General features: G+C 42.2%; 1 protein-coding gene across 2 annotated transcripts in view; it reads left to right on the top strand.

Annotated features, from left to right (window-relative positions):
• Positions 1-3,502: 3,502 nt before the first annotated feature.
• Positions 3,503-13,561, top strand: part of cntn2 (contactin 2) — a 70,637-nt gene continuing 60,578 nt past the window's right edge. The window contains exons 1-2 of one of the 2 annotated variants that reach the window (XM_036983945.1): positions 3,503-3,628; positions 3,949-4,094. The gene's annotated coding sequence lies outside the window, so the exon portion shown is untranslated. Of the gene's footprint in view, positions 3,629-3,826; positions 4,095-13,561 lie in introns of those variants that run through there. The other variant, XM_036983946.1, reaches the window with a different exon arrangement.

Raw genomic sequence — 13,561 nt, 5'->3', positions numbered from 1 at the left:
CCTCACACTCAACGTCAACAAAACTAAGGAGATGATTGTGGACTTCAGGAAACAGCAGAGGGAACACCCCCCTATCCACATTGATGGAACAGTAGTGGAGATGGTAGCAAGTTTTAAGTTCCTCGGCATACACATCACAGACAAACTGAATTGGTCCACTCACACAGACAGCATCGTGAAGAAGGCGCAGCAGCGCCTCTTCAACCTCAGGAGGCTGAAGAAATTTGGTTTGTCACCAAAAGCACTCACAAACTTCTACAGATGCACAATCGAGAGCATCCTGGCGGGCTGTATCACCGCCTGGTACGGCAACTGCTCCGCCCACAACCGTAAGGCTCTCCAGAGGGTAGTGAGGTCTGCACAACGCATCACCGGGGGCAAACTACCTGGCCTCCAGGACACCTACACCACCCGATGTTACAGGAAGGCCATAAAGATCATCAAGGACATCAACCACCCGAGCCACTGCCTGTTCACCCCGCTATCATCCAGAAGGCGAGGTCAGTACAGGTGCATCAAAGCTGGGACCGAGAGACTGAAAAACAGCTTCTATCTCAAGGCCATCAGACTGTTAAACAGCCACCACTAACATTGAGTGGCTGCTGCCAACACACTGACACTGACACTGACTCAACTCAAGCCACTTTAATAATGGGAATTGATGGGAAATTATGTAAATATATCACTAGCCACTTTACACAATGCTACCTTATATAATGTTACTTACCCTACATTATTCATCTCATATGCATACGTATATACTGTACTCTATATCATCGACTGCATCCTCATGTAATACATGTATCACTAGCCACTTTAAATATGCCACTTTGTTTACATACTCACCTCATGTATATACTGTACTCGATACCATCTACTGTATCCTGCCTATGCTGCTCTGTACCATCACTCATTCATATATCCTTATGTACATATTCTTTATCCCCTTACACTGTGTATAAGACAGTAGTTTTGGAATTGTTAGTTAGATTACTTGTTGGTTATTACTGCATTGTCGGAACTAGAAGCACAAGCATTTCGCTACACTCGCATTAACATCTGCTAACCATGTGTATGTGACAAATAACATTTGATTTGATTTGATTTGAGGTATGCTGTAGTGTTAAGATTTCCCTTCACTGGAACTAAGGCACCTAACCCGAACCATGAAAAACAGCCCCAGACCGTTAATCCTCCTCCACCAAAATGTACAGTTAGCACTATTCATTCGGGCAAGTAGCATTCTCCTGGCATCTGCCAAACCCAGATTCGTATGCCGTACTACGAGATAGTGAAGCATGATTCATCACTCCGGAGAACGCGTTTCCACTGCTCCAGAGTCCAATGGCGGAGGGTTTAATACCACTTCAGCACTTCTTGGCATTGCGCATGCTGATCTTAGGCTTGTGTGCAGCTGCTCGGCCATGTAAACCATTTCATGAAGCTCTCGACGAACAGTTATTGTGCTGACTATGCTTCCAAAGGCAGTTTGGAACTTGGTAGTGAGTGTTGCAACCGAGGACAGACGATTTTTGCGAGCTACATGCATCTGCACTCGGCTATCCCGTTCTTTGAGCTTGTGTGGCCTACCACTTCGCAAATGAGTCGTTGTTGCTCCTAGACGTTTCCATTTCACAATAACAACCCTAACAGTTGATCGGGGCAGATCTAGCCGGGCAGAAATTTGACGAACTGACTTGTTGGATTGGTGGCATCCTATGACGGTGCCATGTTGAAAGTCACAGAGTTCCCCAGTAAGGCCATTCTACTGTCAATGTTTGTCTATGGAGATTGGATGGCTGAGTGCTCGATTTTATACACTTGTCAGCAACAGGCGTGGCTGAAAAAGTTGAATCTACTCATTTGAATTTATACTTTTGTATATCATGTGTATGCTGCAAGTAAGATGACCTAAACACATTTGGGTATATTTAAATGTGGTGGATGCTTCTTTATTTTTTCAATTTAATAAAGTAACAACCATATGAATATGATTGTCTGCTGTTTTTGTGTTGAGTGTTGATTTAATTCATATGGATTATATCCCAATGGGTTGTTAGGAATTGGCTTATATAGTTGCACAGTGTTCATGCTTTAGGCCCCTTGAGTAGACCAAATATTACAACTAAAACAATTTGTATATTATTGAGTAATTTCCCCATGCAGTAAAAGAGATCATCAACAAGATTTTTCTAGGTTTCTTCATAAACTTCTCCAATGAAAAACTTCTAACAACTAAATGATTTGTCTGAAAATGAATGGATAGCCCACAAGAGTTTTACAGCCTGGCCCACATGTCTACATTGTCTGTTATTTCATCTTCTCAGCATCCAATTTAAATTGTTCACACATTGTGTAGTTTCATTTGTATAAAGAGAGAAATACTCAATATATTTTTTAAAGAAATTGTTGGTGGTGTTTTCTCTCTCTCTCGCTCTTTCAGCTCCAGCATATCACAATAACACAGCAACCACTCTGACCTCTCCCTGAGATTCAAATGCAGCCAAGATGACAGTCTTGGACTCAGGCCTGCACTGTTTGATACTGTAGATACACTCTATGAGTCTGCATACTGAATTAGTTTGACTCCATTTCACTCACTATGCTTGCTACCGCTGCTACCGTCACCTACAACACTTTCCCATTCTGCAAATGACATTGGGTTGAATTCATTTCTTTCTCATTTCAGACTACATTTAATGAATGACCTGTCTTTTTATTAGAGTTAATTAGATGAAGTAAAAATTTGGACATGTTCATGTCAACTACACTCATGTTAGCACATTATTTGATGTTGACTTTCTGCAACAATGGTGATTTGAATGTTGTCACAGTAACGGACCCATTACTTGCCTATGAAGGAATTGTCCCATATACAGTGTCACTCATGTAAGTAATTCACCTACCACTGATCTACATGGGTGTATTATGAGTGATCTTAACCGTGAAGATATACAGTATATGTTATGTTGCAGTTCTCTGTCTAGTCTGTCTAGTCTAGACATGTCTAATAGTGTATTGTATGCGCTAATTGTCTTAACCTATGGTTAATCTCTACAATAGGCCTGTGTGGATGTGCTTTGTAATAGTGCTCAAATTAAACTTGCATGTCTTATTACTGTATTTTTGCGTGTTACTATTCCTTGTGAAGTCATATGTAGCCTAGGCTATATATGGCTCTAATTCATATTGTGCCTGTTCTTTTGTCATTAGTGCTGTGAGTGTCAGCGGCCTAATGTGGCCCATAGGCTGGGAGCGGGGCTCAGGTGTGTGTAGGCCTAGACTCCTAGATGAGACTGGTGTAATAAATTCGGAGGAAATCATTTTAAGGAGAGCGCTTGAGCACCCAGTGCGACAGCCGGTCCCACTCCGTGATGACATTGTGTGCATATTGGGGCATGAGATGTTCATTAGTGAGGTGTGAAGGGAGGGATGGGGGATGGGGGGCGGGTGCGCAGCACACACGGTCGAGAAACAGCGAGGGGGAGAAAAAAAGGGAGAAAGGGGAGGGAATCACCGATGCTCCTATTCTAAAATGAGTAGCTGCTGCGTATGAGAGGCCGGCAACAAAAGCGAGGCAGGCGCGTTGTTTTTCTTCGTTTCATTCTAGAGGAGAAGAGGACAGAAGGTGAGAGAAGGGGGAGAGAAAGATGGGAAAGGGGTATAGCAGCGAAAGAAAAAGAAGTGGGCTGCTTTTAGAAAATGAGAGGGAGATAGGGAGAGAGGACATCCTAATGCGACAGGGGCTGCAGCTTGACTAAATTGAGTAGCGCAGAAGGGGGGGAGACAGGAAACAGAGCGTGAGCGACGACAAACGGAGATAGAAAGGGAGAGAGGGGGGAAAGAGAGAGCGAGGTAGAGAGAGAGGGAGGGACAACAAAGATCTGTCAGATGAGGCTAGAGACGCTTCTATTATCTGAAAATCCCGTGTGGTCTCCTTTATTACAGGGCGTTCTGAGCGGGCTGCATCAGTGTGTCTCTTGCGCATGATCAGCCGTCTACACATCCCTTCTGGCCGGAGTGAACCCACATCTCAGCATCTCCGCCAGCAGAGAGAAAGAAATAAAAACGCTCGCTCTCCTCCGCTAATTGAGGTAGGTAAATGCGCATTTATATTTATCTGTCGCACTATCAGATGAGATGTGTTTGTAGTCTGAACTAAAAATTGGGCGGATTAAACCTTGTGTTTACCTGTCGTTGAAGGGGCTTCAAAATGCATGATATCGCTTGAGCGGTTGTTTAGGTTTGGTTTTCCGTTTTTACCTCATTAGACGCACTAACTGTGTGTGGGATGGAGATACGCACTGATATGCCATTTAGCATGATTATACTTCTAGAGTTACACCCCCCCCCCCCCCCCCCCCCTCCCCATCTCGTTTGGAGACATCTCATGGATTATTCCCATAGTTTACCGGATCAAACTGGGGCATGGTTCATGCTCCATTGACAGCACCCTGATTGGTGAACAGTAAAACGTTAGCTTGTGTTTTGGTTTTATCTCAGCTAAAGTGACGGGAAACTCAGTTTAGTTCAACCTTTAGGTGGAGAAACCCCACGGCTTCTCCCGGTGAATATAGGGTACCCACAGCCTACCTTCATCATACGATGCCTAGGAGAACGGCTGGCGGGCAGGTGTATGACCTATAGTTGATGCCACCGGCGCACACTGTCGCTCACGCGCGCGCACACACACACATCCGACTCACCCAGTAGCGGTGTCAAGTAGAGTAGACTGAGGAAAGGTGGAGAAGGAAACAGTCCACAGTTAATATGAACGCAATCAAGAGAGTAGGCTAATAGTGCTGAAGGGAAAGGGCACATGCAACATATTAATACTGTACATATCAAATGACTCATATAATGTTGAAGAACATACAGGATTCTGAACATACAGTATCTCGCTGCATTGCGCCCAGGTTGTAGAGCACCACTCCAGACAGTTCGTGTTGAATGTTAATATGAACCTTTTCACATAATAGCCTATTCGGGTTTCTCTTTATCTCGAGCGACAGCACAGTCAATGTATAATAAATCAATGCGTCTTCATGCTATCAACAGAACACCTCTAAAGTACGTTGTATTAAATACGTAGTACTACGAAGTTAGTACACAAGTTGCGAGTGGAGGGTGAATGTGCATGTTTATGCTTTTTTTTTGCTCTGGTTTATTTGGCAAAGCAACACTGTAGCATGTTTTGAATGTTCAGTGCAGAAACAGTCAAGCATCCACGCTTGCGTTGGTGTGATAGTAACCTTAGCAGAGTTGCCAACAACTACGATAAATTCAGGTTTCCAGGGGAAATTTAAGATAGCGCCTGACTTCCACTTTTGGACGTTAACAATGCGACAGTATGTCTTAACTCCTACTTCATATTTACTAGATTGGTTGAACAGTGCAGAAAATAACCTCCCCAACAGTTTAAAAAAAAGTCTCATCAAGACCAGAATGTGGGGGTTTGGTTCCAGGCATTTCTTCTAGGCCTGCTACTTTAGGATGATGTGATAGTAGCCTACTTACTGGGATGGCCAGTAAGAGGCAAAGATAGAGGTAGTAGAGATGGATATTGCTCTATCATCTAGGCATTGTGAGCCGGTGACAGTGTTGCATTGTGGTGAGGAGACCCATGCTAATCCTCAAATTGAGGTGTTAGCTATAGTGTTGTTACAGCGTGAATAGGCTACTCAGCCTTGAGGAGCCTTGAGAATCCCTCTAGTTTTGTATCTCTGTGTTGCTGCAGCAGCACTGTCTTCCTATGTGAAAGCCAGCAAGGCTGTATCACCTCCACCTCAGCAATGATCAGGCTGAGGCCTGGACAATGTGTGACCGCTGTGCACATTTACTTTCTTCTCATGTTGCTGATGATGTACTGGGGTTCCTCTCGTTTTAAACTTGGCAAGGTTAGCCCTCCCATGCTTAAGCATGCTTAGCTCCTTTAGCCGGAGCATCTGTCTTTCCCCCGTTGGCTGTGTCTCTGTGTCTCGGTGACCCACCACTAGCTCAAAGACTCCTTCTGCTCCCTCTAACGAGGGGCTGACCACAGGGGTCAATCCTCCCTCAGAGCTCTGTGTGTCTGTATTGCGTGTGTGTGTGTGTGTGTGTGTGTGTGTGTGTGTGTGCGCGCCCGCGTGCGTGTGTGCGCGTGCGTATGCATGTTTTGCTCAGTGACTCATGGCACCACTGCAGAGCGTCTTAGAATCTTAGATCTAGAACCGATAGAAGGGAGAGGAATGCTTTGTCTTACACTGGCAAATAGAGCAGATAGAATATTGGTGGAATGCTTTGTTCTGTATGGAACCCTCTCAGATTGGGAACTACAAGGCTACAATTACACTTGACAGAGTATTTGGCTGCATGGTGCAACAACCTTGTCTCAGAGCATTTCATATAATTCTGTACGTAAATCTGAGAAACTCCATTTAGTATGATATGTTACTTTTTGTATGGTATGAATCATTTTGTGGATGTCCATCACAATGGGATTAGGGTTAAGGTTAGGGTTAAGCTTTGGAGTTAGGTTAAAGGGTTAAGGTTAAGGTTATGGGAAGGACTAGACCAACTAACACATTATGGGGGTGACCATATCAATGTTTTGAAGGTTCTGGGGGTGCCCTGATTAGTTATGGAAGAGCTCAGTGATTCGCATCCTTCTCCATTTGATGCTCTAAAGCTCCTCTTTGATAGGCTCTGTAACAACGTTAAATGTAATAACACCGGTAAATGTAATACGTTTTCTTTTTGTAATAACTTTTAATTTTTTTATGTAATTAACCAGGTAATTCAAAAAATCTTGCTGGTAAACGTAATAAAATGTTGAATGGTAAACTTATGTTTTTCATAGAAACTTATGATTAGTCAGTGGCCATGCACCTGTGAGCACAGACATTTACATCGGCGTCATGGAACGCCCCCTTTTCTACTCCAGTATAAAACCCACTTCCGACAAAATGTATATGAGACCAGAAAGCATGGAAATGGTTGGCAATTTAAATAGAAATAGTGACATGAGACCAATCACGTGCAGCGCCAGCTGAATACATTACAAATGGTTGAGAAATCTACCACTATATAGACCAAGCAGACCAAGGCATGAGCCGGATGTTGTAAAATGGTTTAAACTACAACTCTACCAAAGGACAAGACCAGAGAACGTGGCCATCATCCCCACGCTGAAATGGTTAAGAAATCTACAAACCAAAGACCAATTATCCAGTCTGCAGCTGTTTAAGTATTTTAGTCTGGTAAATGCAACCGATCGAACGGTACTCTGAAAGATCCATTCTGGAGAACATTTCCTTATCAAGCGACCAGGGGTACGTCTGAAGTATCCATTACAACAGACATTATCCAGAGCTCGCTGAGAAAACTACAACCAAGAAAGTCCTTGGGACTTCTGGGGAACGCAACCAGAGACATTTTGTCAACTCTCTCCAGCAGACGGACCGGCGAGAGACAACAAAGGCATACACTTGTAAATATGTAAATTGCAATTTATTTTTAAATAAGCGGCTGTGCATGTTCAAATCATATCAAATCAAATGTCTTTATATAGCTCTTTGTAAAGTATTAACATTTCCATGGGTGTAGTTATCAACTGTATATTTGTGTTTTTTCTCTGGCTTTCCCGCTCGAGTTGTCCCCAACCCTTTCATTTGTCTACCAAGCCGTCATATCGGTTTCTTCCACTAGGGACTTCTTCTTGTGAGTGTATTTATATAATTCTGTGTGATTATTTCATTAGTTAGTAAATAAATACTTAAGCCAATTTGTATATCGCTAATTTATGCTAGGGTTCGTGCAGATATTCAAGGGATTGCGACATTCAGAATATGATTGATGAGGTAATAATACATTATGAAGTGACTGTAATCGATAAGATATGAAAATATGTGAAGAGAGTTAAAATTGTGAAATTGCAACTCTTTAAACAACATTTTCCGGTGGTGCCCCAACTTCCTAGTTAATTACTATTCCATGATTAGTTTAATCACATAGAGAATTGATTTGATGATGTAACAGTCTTCACATTAATGAACAGCAAATGTTACGACATCAGTAAGGCCACTCCTATAGAATTCTATGGTCACTCCCACTAAGGCCAACTTGAATGATTGATATCCCACACTTATATGTGCTATGTATGCAATAGCCTGGGGACGATGTTACCCCAAGAACCACTTACCTTGATGAAAGCCCCCAACCTAAAGAAATTGAAAGTGTATTTCTTCTGGAACCAAGTGACATGTTCCTCAGTACACAAACGTGCACATTACAAAAACGAGCCATACCACGCGGTGCTGGGCCCAATTGATCATTTATAACACATACATAAATGCCTTGTATCATATGACGCTGTACTTACTATAAGGTCAGACACCTTTGGTCATTCATAACATACATAATGGCTTCTTGATGTAAACAAAAATGTATTAACACTTGAGGAATTATCACTAACAGCTAAACAAATAAACATTTAAAGACATGTTTAAACCATACATTTATTTTTATTTGTATTTTTTTTTTAAACAATGCAAATACATGAAGTCCAGCAATACAGTTACATTGAACATTACACAGGGCTGTGATTTGTGTAGCTTGGCCCTGAGCTGGCGGAATAATGTTTTTTGCCTCTCTTCCTGCTGGAGGTACTGCATGTTGGTTCCCAACCTTAAAATAACAACAAAGAAAGTTAGCAGGTCTGTTAGGAAATGCCTTTGTCACACCGTCTGGTTAAGGGCATTTCTGTGCTGTGCCAGAAACTCTAAATGTGAAAATGGGAAACTCCATTAAATTCATATTATTATATTCCTCTTTCATTTACAAATCTCAGGCCTTGACTATGAGACATGGTTGTATCTAGGGGGATTTGTATCTAGCTAGCTACATTTTAGCTAGCTAGCAATTGCTGTTAAGTCACCAAAATTATTTCAAATAACGATTGAGATAGCTACAGTATGTAACATTCAGAATCAGAATCACCTTTATTCGCAAAGGACATTTACATATACCCAGAATTCGATTCACTGAAATGGTGAATATAGGCGATAAAGATTGTATACAGACAGAATATATTGACAAAGAATTTACGACTTCACACACTATAAACAGCAAAAAACACAATAAATGCACATTCATGCATGCATTAATTGACATGAAGACTGAACAGCAGTAACCCAGCAAACAGTGAAGGTCCTGAGGACATTCTGCAAAGTTCCCATTAGGCCCCTTAAGGGTTTCGGCACAACGTTATCTCTCTGATGTTCTGAGAGCGTTCTAAGAACATTGCGTGATGGTCCCAAGGGAATGTTCTCTGGGGACCTTTGTCTAGTTTTAGGACATCACAGAGGACCATGTCAGGACCTTTGTAGAATTTTCATTTTACTAGTCCTTAGGACATTGTGTGATGGTCGTAAGGGAATGTTCTCTGGGGGACCTTTGTCTATTTCCCTGTAAGTTCCCAGGATGTCACTGAGGACCATGTCAGTACATTTTTTGTGTCATGGTCCCCTGATGGTTTTCTTTAGTTCCCAGTTTGTCCCGGGGACATACTCAAGGACGTTTTTAGGACATGTGTCATGGTCCCCTGGAGGTTTTTTCTAGTTCACGGTTGGTCCCGGGACGTCCCCGAGAATGTTTTTAGGACGTTCATGCGACATTGTGTCACGGTCCCCTGAAGCTTCCCTGGAAGTTCTTGAAGGTATTTGTCACATGATGGTCCCAGGTGGCCCAAACCATTATAAATAAAGTCATGAAATGGTGTGGGGTTTTTAAGGTTAGTGTTTACGCTGCAGTGTTAATTTTTGTCAACAATAACTATGACAAAAAATAATTGTCAGTAACCTATTTTTCCTGATTAAAACTATGATGGGATGCCCTTTAAAAAAATCTATAACTATTACAATTTTATTTAAATTTTACTCTACGAAAATGTGACGAGACAAGAATTCCACTTGAGACTAATGGAAATTTGATTTGACATGAAGCTCCTTTTCATCTGTTTTGTCCAATCACAAGAATGCACTCATTCAGAATATTTCATACAATCCTCTCATTGGCAGAATTGAGGTCTTTCAGTTGCATGGACTGATTGAGCTGATCTGCCCGGCTCTCCCACATACAGTAGCTCCCAGGCATTCGCTCCAGTCACAAGTACATTTTTTGAACTGATGTAAAGCCAGGACACTTCACTTGTAACTAACTTCAACTAAAAACAGCAATGTTTTCTCTCTCCCTTACTTTCATGTAGGCTATTTTTTCTTCGATCATATCAGAAACTCTATTTTCCCATGTGCTCTGTAATTTATTCATCTGTTTTGCCTCTCTTGCACCGCGGTCCGCAAATGTGAGTTGTGGCTGCTTATTCCTTTGGGGAAAAGTAATGCTATTTGTTGAATATTAGGAGTACAGTAATATTTTTGGAAAGCCCCCCCCCCCCCTCATGATGTGGAGTAGAGTTCAATGTAGTCATGGCTCTATGTAGTCTGTCTGTGCATTTCACGTAGTCTGTTCTGGACTTAGGGACTGTGAAGTGAACCCTAGTGGCATGTCTTGTGGGGTACAGTGCCTTGCGAAAGTATTCGGCCCCCTTGAACTTTGCGACCTTTTGCCACATTTCAGGCTTCAAACATAAAGATATAAAACTGTATTTTTTTGTGAAGAATCAACAACAAGTGGGACACAATCATGAAGTGGAACAACATTTATTGGATATTTCAAACTTTTTTAACAAATCAAAAACTGAAAAATTGGGCGTGCAAAATTATTCAGCCCCTTTACTTTCAGTGCAGCAAACTCTCTCCAGAAGTTCCGTGAGGATCTCTGAATGATCCAATGTTGACCTAAATGACTAATGATGATAAATACAATCCACCTGTGTGTAATCAAGTCTCCGTATAAATGCACCTGCACTGTGATAGTCTCAGAGGTCCGTTAAAAGCGCAGAGAGCATCATGAAGAACAAGGAACACACCAGGCAGGTCCGAGATACTGTTGTGAAGAAGTTTAAAGCCGGATTTGGATACAAAAATATTTCCCAAGCTTTAAACATCCCAAGGAGCACTGTGCAAGCGATAATATTGAAATGGAAGGAGTATCAGACCACTGCAAATCTACCAAGACCTGGTCGTCCCTCTAAACTTTCAGCTCATACAAGGAGAAGACTGATCAGAGATGCAGCCAAGAGGCCCATGATCACTCTGGATGAACTGCAGAGATCTACAGCTGAGGTGGGAGACTCTGTCCATAGGACAACAATCAGTCGTATATTGCACAAATCTGGCCTTTATGGAAGAGTGGCAAGAATAAAGCCATTTCTTAAAGATATCCATAAAAAGTGTTGTTTAAAGTTTGCCACAAGCCACACCAAACATGTGGAAGAAGGTGCTCTGGTCAGATGAAACCAAAATTGAACTTTTTTGGCAACAATGCAAAACGTTATGTTTGGCGTAAAAGCAACACAGCTGAACACACCATCCCTACTGTCAAACATGGTGGTGGCAGCATCATGGTTTGGGCCTGCTTTCCTTCAGCAGGGACAGGGAAGATGGTTAAAATTGATGGGAAGATGGATGGAGCCAAATACAGGACCATTCTGGAAGAAAACCTGATGGAGTCTGCAAAAGACCTGAGACTGGGACGGAGATTTGTCTTCCAACAAGACAATGATCCAAAACATAAAGCAAAATCTACAATGGAATGGTTCAAAAATAAACATATCCAGGTGTTAGAATGGCCAAGTCAAAGTCCAGACCTGAATCCAATCGAGAATCTGTGGAAAGAACTGAAAACTGCTGTTCACAAATGCTCTCCATCCAACCTCACTGAGCTCGAGCTGTTTTGCAAGGAGGAATGGGAAACAATTTCAGTCTCTCGATGTGCAAAACTGATAGAGACATACCCCAAGCGACTTACAGCTGTAATCGCAGCAAAAGGTGGCGCTACAAGGTATTAACTTAAGGGGGCTGAATAATTTTGCACGCCCAATTTTTCAGTTTTTGATTTGTTAAAAAAGTTTGAAATATCCAATAAATGTCGTTCCACTTCATGATTGTGTCCCACTTGTTGTTGATTCTTCACAAAAAAATACAGTTTTATATCTTTATGTTTGAAGCCTGAAATGTGGCAAAAGGTCGCAAAGTTCAAGGGGGCCGAATACTTTCGCAAGGCACTGTATGTATGGGTGTCTGAGCCATGTGCTAGTTGCTTAAACAGACAGCTTGTGATTTCAACTTGTCAATACATCTCACAACGACAAGCCCTTGACGGTTATGATGGGGTTCAAATAAGAGTTGTAAATTGTTTAACCTTCGGTCAAGACTTTACAATCTACCACAATATCAATGTTGCTAAGGTAAGCTAAGGTATATGAGGGGATACTAGGACTATTTGGGCAAAGCCATCTACAGCGCATTCAGACCCCTAGACTTTTTCCACATTTTGTTAAGTTACAGCCTCATTCTAAAATGTATTAAATATTTTTTTTACTCATCAATATACACACAATACCACATAATGACAAAGCGAAAACAGGTTTTTAGAAAGGTTTGCAAATTTATTAGAAATAAAAAAGAGAAATACATACTTATTTACATAAGTATTCAGACCCTTTGCTATGAGACTTGAAATTGAGTTCAGGTGCATCCTGTTTCCATTGATCATCCTTAATTAAGATGTTTCTACAACTTGATTGGAATCCACTTGCGGTAAATTCAATTGATTGGACATGATTTTGAAAGGCACACACGTCTATATAAGGTTGCACAGTTGACAGTGCATGTCAGAGAAAAAAAACAAGCCATGAGTTCAAAGGTATTGCCCGTAGAGCACCGAGACAGGACTGTGTCGAGGAACAGATCTAGGGAAAGGTACTAAAAATATCTGCAGCATTGAAGGTCTCCAAGAACACAGTGGACTCCATCATTCTTAAATGGAAGAAGTTCGGAACCACCAAGACTCTTCCTAGAGCTGGCCGCCCGACCAAACTGAGCAATCAGGGGAGAAGGTTCTTGGTGAGGGAGGTGACCAACAACCCGATGGTCACTCTGAAAGAACTCTAGAGTTCCTCTGTGGAGATGGGAGAAACTTATAGAAGGACAACCATCTCTGCAGCACTCCACCAATCAGGCCTTTATGGTAGAGTGGCCAGACGGAAGCCACTCCTAAAAGGCACACGACAGCCCGCTTGGGGTTTGCCAAAAGGCACCTAAAGGACTCAGACCAAGAGAAACAAGATTCTCTGGTCTGATGAAACCAAGATAGAACTCTTTGGCCTGAATGCCAAGTGTCACGTCTGAAGGAAACCTGGCTCCATTCTTACGGTGAAGCATGGTGGTGGCAGCATCATGCTGTGGGGATGTTTTTCAGTGGCAGGGACTGGGAGACTAGTCAGGATCGAGGGAAAGATGAATGGAGCAAAGTATAGAGAGATCCTTGATGAAAACCTGCTACGGAGCACCCCCGGACCTCAGACTGTGGCGAAGGTTCATCTTCCAACAGGACAACAACCTTAAGCACACAGCCAAGACAATGCAGGAGTGGCTTTGGGACAAGTCTCTGAATGTCCTTG

This window comes from Oncorhynchus mykiss, chromosome 7 (assembly GCF_013265735.2).
Source record: "Oncorhynchus mykiss isolate Arlee chromosome 7, USDA_OmykA_1.1, whole genome shotgun sequence".
In the NCBI taxonomy this organism is placed as follows: domain Eukaryota; kingdom Metazoa; phylum Chordata; class Actinopteri; order Salmoniformes; family Salmonidae; genus Oncorhynchus; species Oncorhynchus mykiss.
The sequence above is the reverse complement of the archived record's forward strand: the minus strand, read 5'-3'. Positions and strand labels throughout refer to the sequence as shown.